The sequence below is a fragment of the Piliocolobus tephrosceles genome, chromosome 6, assembly GCF_002776525.5.
Source record: "Piliocolobus tephrosceles isolate RC106 chromosome 6, ASM277652v3, whole genome shotgun sequence".
NCBI classification, from domain to species: Eukaryota; Metazoa; Chordata; class Mammalia; order Primates; family Cercopithecidae; genus Piliocolobus; species Piliocolobus tephrosceles.
In genome coordinates this window covers 14,238,290-14,247,820 of record NC_045439.1, presented here as the reverse complement: position 1 = coordinate 14,247,820, position 9,531 = coordinate 14,238,290, and positions in this window count along the sequence as shown.

Genomic DNA, 9,531 nt, shown 5'->3' with positions numbered 1-9,531 from the left:
GTCCATCTTCCCTGTCTCACTTCCTCACTCCCTTACAAAGGGGTTCCTTTCAAATAACTTGCCTAAAAGCTTTTTAATTTAATATAATTTTTTTCAGTGTCTACCCCTGGAACAACTCAAATGAAGACGGGATTGGATATACTAGGTCATGTAGACTTGAGGCTGGTGACCACGTTGGGTCAGATATTAGTGGGAAGGCAAGCCTAGAGAAAGATGGGGTGGAGGGAACCTGACTGTGAAGATCCCCATGGCCTCTGAGAGACAAGGAGATGTGGCCAGAAGTCACCTGGGAAACAGAGGGAAGAACTCTGAGCCCACACACCCACAATCTCCTTGTCTTCTGCTACACGGTTTCTGTTCCTTACTGTCAAAGCATCTTAGCAACAGTTAACTCTATAAAACTTACTATATGCCTGGCACTGTCTTAACCTCCATGCCAGCAGGGTAGCCAGATTTAGCAAATAAAAAATCCAGGATGCCCAGTTAAACTTAGGACATAGTTATACTAAACAAATATTTGTAATCTATAATTCAAATGTAATGAATTTAAATTTAATCTGGCAACTCTACATACTATCGTATAAGGCACATTCTCTTACTGTTTTACAGTGGAGGAAACAGCAATTGAGTAACTTATCCAGGTTCACACAGCTGCTAAACAGTAGGGCTGGGCTGGGCCCCAGGCAGTCTGACTCCAGAACTTGGCCTCTGAGTTGCCTCTTCAGTACCTTTGCTGGTCCCATATCACCCAACAGTGAGGTGAGCTGTCTCTCAAAGGAGTGAGTTCCCCATCACTTATTTTTTGTAGCCAAGCAGTTGAGGAGCATCATGGGTTGGTGCTTGATTTCTACCTGGGAAATCTTTAAGGCAAGAGAGATGAATCTTAGTGTTGCCTTGGCAGAGGAGTAAATGGGAATTGCTGCTCTGAAGGGACCAGAGCTTGCCTGAGCAAAAGATGTGTGCGTTTTCCTATGAATCAGCTGTGAGCCATTGGTATGCAGCCACTCTGCCTAGTTTGCCCAGGATGGCTCCTGTTTAGGCGTGTCATCTTGTAGTCCTATCCGGTTCACCATTTTACTTCCAAGCAAGGTGTATTGTAATAATAGTTGCATTCAAGCAGACTGGATAGGTTTGGTAGACCACTTGAAACTTCTAGCTCCACACCATGGCCTCGTCTAGTTGTGTGGACCACATTTGATCTGTGGTTAAATTCAGAAGCTTCCTAGCAACATCTCTCTTTGTTGCACAACATAACCAACACTCTCTTGTAAGGACAGCACACAGGGCGCTCCCAAATAAAGTGCACTATGACACGAGTGATTCAGTAAATCTAACTGCTGCCAGTCGTGCTTCATGGCAGGAGAAAGTATTTGGTGTGATGCTGCTGATCTCATGGGCAGTTGGCACACCAGCCAGTTGTGCCAATGGTCTGTACCAATAGCCTGGGCTATGGCCTGCAAAATGCTCAAAGCCACCAGGCTGTCAGTTGATAGTGTCAGTGGGAAGATGGGAAATTGTAGATTAGATATGTATAAAATATGTGTGGGAAATTCAGGCTTAACAGTACTGCCCGGGGCGGGGGGCGATATATAGAGAGAAGACTGAGTGCCTTTGCTGCAGTTGCATTGTCATTTATCACATGGTGCAACTCCCCTTATTTATTGTATCATTTGGTAATGATTTTTACATTTTTCAATAAACCCTTCAGGCCATAACGAGCTCAAAAACATTTCCATGCATATTTAATAAAAACTTAAGTACCACATTTCTGTTTCTCCAGCAAGTTGACGATGAACACGCACCTAGCACAAAGTTTTGATGTTTGCTAGCGCACCACAGTGGCTAAAGTCACCGACCATCTGAAAACCAGTTAGTCACAAATCTACCACAGAAGCATCAACATCTAAGGTGAAAGATAGTGGCTGTTTGTAGGAGACAATGCCCAAAGGAGATGATTTAACATGTGCAGTGACAGAAAAATACACTCACACACCACTTTGCATATCTCGATTTTTTGTTTATATCAAATGATTGTTCTTTAAAATTAATCTTATTCATTTTGGGGGGAAAATATTTGAATAGACATTACTCCAAAGAAGATATACAAATGGCCAAAAAACACACTAAAAAGATGCTCAACGTCATTAATTGTTAAAGAAATGCAAATCAAAACCACAGTGAGATACATCTCACACCTATCAGGATGGCTTTTATCACAAAACAGAAAATAGCAAAAATAACAAGTGTTGAAGGGGATAGGGAGAAATCGAAAGCTTTGTGCATGATGAGTGGGAATGTAAAATGTTACAGTCAGTGTGGAAGATGGTATGCCAGTTCCTCAAAAAGATAAACCTAAAATTATCATGTGATCCCACAATTTCTCTTCTAGGTATAAGCCCAAAAAAATTGAAATCAGGAACTCAAACAGATAATGTTCACAGCACCCATTGTTCAAACACCCATGTTCACAGCAGCATCATTCACAACAGACAAAGTGGAAGCAACTCAACTGTCCATCGATGGATGAATGGATAAACAAAATGTGATCTCTCCAGAGAGTGATGGTTATTCAGCCTTAAAAAGGAAGGGAATTCTAACACATGCTACAACACGTATGAATCTTGAGGACATTATGCTGAGTGAAAAAAGCCAATAACAAAAGGACACATATTGTATGATTCCACTTATATAAGGTACCTAGAGTAGTCCAATTCAGAGAAACAGAAAGTAGAAGGGTGGTGACCAAGGGCTTGGGTAAGGGAAATCGGGAGTTAGTGTTTAATGGGTATGGAGTTTTAGTTTGGGATGATAAATAAGTTCTGGAGGTGAATAAAGGTGATGGTTTCATAACAATGTGAATGTACTTAACGCAACCGAACCATAGTACACTTGAAAATGGCTACAATGAGGCCAGGCACGGTGGCTCATGCCTGTAATCCCAGCACTTTGGGAGGCCAAGGCGGGTGGATCACCTGAGGTTGGGAGTTCGAGACTAGCTTGACCAACATGGAGAAACCCCATCTCTACTAAAAATACAAAATTAGCTGGGTGTGGTGGGGCATGCTTGTAATCCCAGCTACTCAGGTGGGGCATGCTTGTAATTCCAGCTACTCAGGAGGCTGAGGCAGGAGAATCGCTTGAATCTGGGAGGCGGAGGTTGTGGTGAGTTGAGATCATGCATTGCACTCCAGCCTGGGCAACAAGAGTGAAACTCCGTTTAAAAAAAAAAAAAAAATGGCGGCCGGGCGCGGTGGCTCAAGCCTGTAATCCCAGCACTTTGGGAGGCCGAGACGGGCGGATCACGAGGTCAGGAGATCGAGACCCTCCTGTCTAACACGCTGAAACCCCGTCTCTACTAAAAATACAAAAAACTAGCCGGGCGTGGTGGCGGGCGCCTGTAGTCCCAGCTACTCCGGAGGCTGAGGCAGGAGAATGGCGTAAACCCGGGAGGCGGAGCTTGCAGTGAGCTGAGATCAGGCCACTGCACTGCAGGTCGGGCGACAGAGCAAGACTCCGTCTCAAAAAAAAAAAAAAAAAAAAAAAGGCTACAATGGTAAATTTTATGGTATGTGTATTTTACCACAATAAAAAAAATCAGTCTTGCTCATTTTATATTCCAAGTTTTCTTGTAGACGTACAAAGAGAAGTGGTAACTTAATGTGTTGGTTTCATTGGCCAAACAACTTTGCAGACAGATAAATGATGCCAGTCTGTCATTAATGTTATCCGATGTTCCAAGTATAAGCTAACTCTCATAAGGGTTTGATATTTTTCAGCCAATTCACAGAACCAAAATAAAGCTTTGGGAAGTTCACTTTGTCAAAGATGAAACATTCAAAATAAATGTAAACACTATTTTAAATGTAGCTAAAATGTTCAGCCTTGAAGATAAGATTGTTTTTGCGGTCTCAACACAAATATATATTTTGCCAAATCACAGCTTCATGATAAAAACAGTGTTTTGCTAAATTTAACTACCAAGTAGCAATGACCTTGGAATTGGTTGCAATGAACATGTAATTTCTATTTTATTCAAACCAGCTGTGATAAATCTACCCACTGAAATACAAGCTTCACTTGTTAAATGTTACAAATATTTTTATACCTACTCAGAGTAACTATGATTAAGCTGAAGTAGTATTAAAAAAAAAAAAAGTTGGCAACGTAGTATATGATTTTTTCTTTGCTGCGAGTCATTAAACAGATTTTAGAAATGTTTGAGCTTTTGCAGATCAGCCCATTTACTTTGTAAATCAGCCCAACAGCCTTCTGATGAGACCAAACTTTTTTTTTTTTTTTTCAAGTAGGTCCTCTACATCTTGGTTAAAAATCATTTAGAAATATTTAATCAAAGTACTCAATGGATGGAGCACTAAAATAAAACATCAACTTTTAAAACTTTTAGCACATTGCAAGGATTGAAAACAAAGCTTGCAAGAAGAAATGGAGACTTACCCCCTCAAAAGCAAGAAAGGAACTGGACAAATTCAAGGGTGAGAACATCCATAGTATAATCCACTATTGTGCTTTAGCAAATCATAACTTGAAAAGGTGCTCAACACCATTGATCATTAGAGAAATGCCAATCAAAACTACAATAAAGGATCATCTCACCCCAGTGAAAATGGCTTCTATCCAAAAGACAGGCAATAACAAACGCTGGCGAGGATGCAGAGAAAAGGGAACCCTCGTACGCTGTTTGTGGTTATGTAAATTAGTGCAACCACTGTGAGAACGCTTTGGAGGTTCCTCAAAAAACTAAGAATAGAGCTACCATTCAATCCAGTAACCCCACTGCTGTGTATGTACCCAAAAGAAAGGAAATCAGAATATTGAAGAGAGATTTGCATTTCCATGATTTTTCCAGCACTATTCACGATAGCCAAGATTTGGAAGCAACGTAGGTATCCATCAACAGATAAATGGAAAAAGAAAATGTGGAACATATATTCAAGGGAGTATTATTCAGCCGTGAAAAAGAATAAGATCTTGTCATTTGCAACAACATGAATGGAACTGGAGATCATTATGCTAAGTGAAATGAGCCAGGCACAGAAAGACAAACATAACATCATGTTCCCACTTTTATGTGGGATCTAAAAATCAAAGCAATCAAACTCATGGAGATAGGAAGTAGAAGGAGATAACTGAGGCTGAGAAGGGTAGTAGGGGAAGGGGATGGGAAGAAGGTGGGGATGGTTAATGGGTACAAAAAATTAGAATGAATAAGACCTAGTATTTGATAGCACAATAGGGTGACTATAGTGAATAAAAATTTAATTATACATTTTAAAATAATAACCTGTAATCCCAGCACTTTGGGAATCCCAGCACTTTGGGAAGCCCAGTTTTGTACCCGTTAACTTGAGGTTAGGAGTTCACCTGAGGTCAGGAGTTAGAGACCAGCCTGGCCAACATGGTGAAACCCCATCTCTACTACAAATACAAAAATTAGCGGTGTGTTGCCTGTAATCCCAGTTACCTGGGAGGCTGAGGCAGGAGAATTCCTGGAACCCAGGAGGTGGAGGCTGCAGTGAGCTGAGATTGCACCACTGCACTCAAGCCTGGGTGATAGAGGGAGACTCTGTCTCAATAAATAAATACATAAATAAATGAGCATAATTGGATTGTCTGTAACACAGACATTCTCCACTATGTGATTATTGCACATTGCATGCCTGTAGCAAAACATGTGCCCCATAAATATATATACCTCCTATGTACCCATAGAAATTAAAAATGAAAAAAACACAAAATTGTAGATGTCAAATGAATAAAGGCAGAACAAGAAGTTTTTTAAAAAAGAAAATCTTAACTTGAGAGAGGGGAGAATCTTTTAATAGAGCTGCTTCTCTCTGTCTCTCTCTTTCTTTCTTTTTTTGAGACAGGATCTCACTGTCTTACCAGGCTGGAGTGCAGTGGTGCCATCTCAGCTCACTGTAGCTTCCACCTCCTGGGTTCAAACGATTCTCATGCCTCAGCCTCCTGAGTAGCTGGGATTACAGGTGTGTGCCACCAGGCCCAGCCATTTTTTTTGTATTTTTAGTAGAGACAGGGTTTCGCCATGTTGGCCAGACTTGTCTCAAACTCCTGGCCTCTAGCAAGCCACTTACCTTGGCCTCCCAAAGTGCTGGGATTATAGGCATGAGCCTCTGCACCTGGCCAGAGCTTCTATTTTTAATTGTATACATTTATATTGTGTACCAGAATGGAATAAAATTGAGAAGGGCCTGCAATTTAAATTCGGCAAAACATTAAAATACTCATGAACAGAAATCTCTTATTTGATGCTTTTTAATCTTGTAACAACGTTTGTCAAAGAAAGGTATTCTGAAAGAATGCAAAAAGACCCTGGGAAAATATTTGGGCTGAAATACATATACATTTCAATATGAGATAAACAAGAAATAAGAGTATCTTTCATTTAGCAGAATTTCCTTTAAGCTCACCAGGCACCTCAGCACCAGTAAATAATATTTTTTCTCAATTAAAAATATCACAGGCCAGTTGTGGTGGATCTCGCCTGTAATCCCAGCACTTTGGGAGGCTGAGGTGGGTGGATCATCTGAGGTCAGGAGTCTGAGACCAGCCTGGCCAACATGGCGAAACCCCATCTCTACTAAAAATAAAAAAATTAGCTTGGCCTGGTGGCACACACCTGTAACCCCAGCTTCTCAGGAGGCTGAGGCAGGAGAATCACTTGAACCCAGGAGATGGAGGTTGAGGAGAGCCGAGATCGCACCACTGCACTCCAGCCTGGGTGACAAAGTGAGACTCCATTGGCCAGGCTGGTCTTGAACTCCTGACCTCAAGTGATCCACCTGCCTCAGCCTCCCAAAGTGCTGAGGTTACAAGCATGAGCCACCGCACCTGGACTGAATTTTGTTTTATTTATTTATTTATTTATTTATTTATTTATTTATTTATTCTTTGAGATGGAGTCTCGCTCTGTCACCCAGGCTGGAGTGCAGCGGCTCACTGCAAGCTCTGCCTCCTGGGTTCAAGCGATTCTCCTGCCTAAGCCTCCCAAGTAGCTGGGGTTACAGGAGTGCACCACCATGCCTGGCTAATTTTTGTATTTTTAGTAGAGATGGGGTTTCACCATGTTGGCCAGGCTGGTCTCAAACTCCTGACCTCATGTGATCTGGCTGCCTCGGCCTCCCAAAGTGCTGAGATAACAGATGTGAGCCACCACGCCCGGCCGCATTTTATTTTCAAATACAGTTTTTCAATAGAATGATTTCTTAGGTCCATTAATGTGATAAAACCAATTTGTTTGTCTCTAAATACTTCTATGTAATTTCAATTATGTTTATGGTCCTCTACTCCCATGGCAGAGCGATAAGTCTGTAGAGTTTTAAATCCTGCTCAAGAAGGCTATTTGGAGAGGCCATGGGATGTCCCAGACTTCACTGTGTGAAGTCAGTGGGCATCTGCAAAAAGGGGAAAAGGCATTGCGCACCTCAAGAAGTTTGCAACTGCAGGGCCCCAGCGTGAGTTGCCGAAGAACACGAGGCCGACATTGGGGAAAGGTTGTGAAATTCCATCAGACTCAGAGCGCTTAGAGCCACTTTACTATAGTACCAATCAAGTGGCAAATTTTCTTCCCCTTTCTCCCTGCTTTCCTTCCTCATGCTCCATCCCAGAGGGGCCAGAAATCAGAAACAGAGGTGAGCAAACTAGGGAGGAAAAAGGAGGGAGAGAGGGACACTGTCTGCTGTCCCCAAGGCGGGTGGTCTTCCTGCAGGTGGCCGTGGCAAGAGCAGGGGCAGAAGGCTCATCTATGAGTCAAGACTTAAGTGTGGATTGGACTGGAGATTTGATTTGCTGAATGGAGACAATGTTTGCAAACAAACCTACCTTAAGGCGAGGGCAGTGGCTCACACCTGCATTCGCAGCACTTTGGGAAGCTGAGGCGGGTGGATCACCTGAGGTCCGGATTTCGAGACCAGCCTGGCCAACATGGCGAAACCCTATCTCTACTGAAAATACAAAAATTACCCCGGCATGGTGGCGGGTGCCTGTAATCACAGCTACTCGAGAGGCTGAGAAAGGAGAATCGCTTGAACCCGGGAGGTGGAGATTGCAGTGAGCCTAGATCTCACCACTGCACTCCAGCCTGGGCAACAGAGGGATACTCTGTCTCAAAAAAAAAAAAAAAAAAAAAAAGGAAAGTTACCTGAGGACTTTTTAAAACCAAAGAGTAAACCAAAATCAAAGGGCTAATTAGCAGAAATGAAGTACTGATCCACGCTACAATGTGGATGGACCTTAAGAATAACATTGTCCTAAGTGAAAGAGGCCAGACGCAAGGCCACATAGTGTATGGGTTCATTGATACGAAACATCGGAAGAAGTCAATTCATAGGGACAGAATGCAGACTTATGGTTGCCAGGGCCTGTGGGACAGGGTAATGGGCACCACTAATGGGTACATGGTTTCCTCTCAGGATGATGTAAATGTCTTGGAACCAGACAGAGCTTGTGGTTGTACATCACTGGGAATATCCTAACTGTCCCTGCATTGTACCCTTGAAATTGTCAATGTTTAATTTTACGTCATGTAAATTTTTTCTGAATTAAAAAAACAAAAACAAAAACAAAGGCTGCCCCAAATGTTCATCCAAGTACAGGAGAAGATGCTCCCTACAGGCAAGATTAAAGGACAGTGCCAGACAAAAAGCTTGTAAGGAGAGTACCCCATACACTCTGCATCTAACACACATTACTACATAGAGCTACATGCATAAAACCACATAAACTGTACTCTCTGGAGATTTAAAGAATTTCCAAGGGCAAATCTGAACTCTACTGGGGTTTCACCCAATATGATGACTTCAGAAAATTAACTTTATATCCTCTGAGCAGCAGCGAGGCATTAGGCAGGCGGTGGCAAGACAGAAACTCCGAGCGTGTGTCTCCCTGTGAGCTAGGTCTCATTAATAGGAGAGTTCTAGACTGGGGTGAAGTTCTACAAAACTGTTGCTGCGGACCCTGGGCCACTTTGGACCCAGAACCAGCCAGCCCTCCCTGAAGCTCCTCCCGAGGTCCAGCTCTTTGTTTTGTACTGAGTTCTCCTTCCTGTGAATCCTGGCCATAAATCTCCAAATTCCTGCAGGGGTTCTGTGCCTAGCAACCAAAGTGGCTGGATGGCTTAGTCTAAGAAGCCTGCTGACTTGGAAGAAAGCCCTTGCCCCAGAAGAGAAGTGATTGGCAGCGGGCAGGCATCCTGGGTATCTGCATTGGCTGTTGTGTGCCCAAGAGAAGGTATGCAGACTGTTTTAAAAACTGGCAGGGAGATGCTAAGTTTTAAGCTTACAAATGTGCATCAAAAATCGGAAAGGATTAAACCAGAGAACTAGGGAAATAATTAGGATCCAAACTCCACTGCTAACTCAGGTGAAGGAATCACCTCTTCATGCCTCAGTTTTCCCTTCTGTAAAATGGAAATCCTTTTGATTTCACCACATGGTTAGTGATGTAACATGTATAAAATGTGTAAAATGATATATCATGTATCATCTTTAAAAT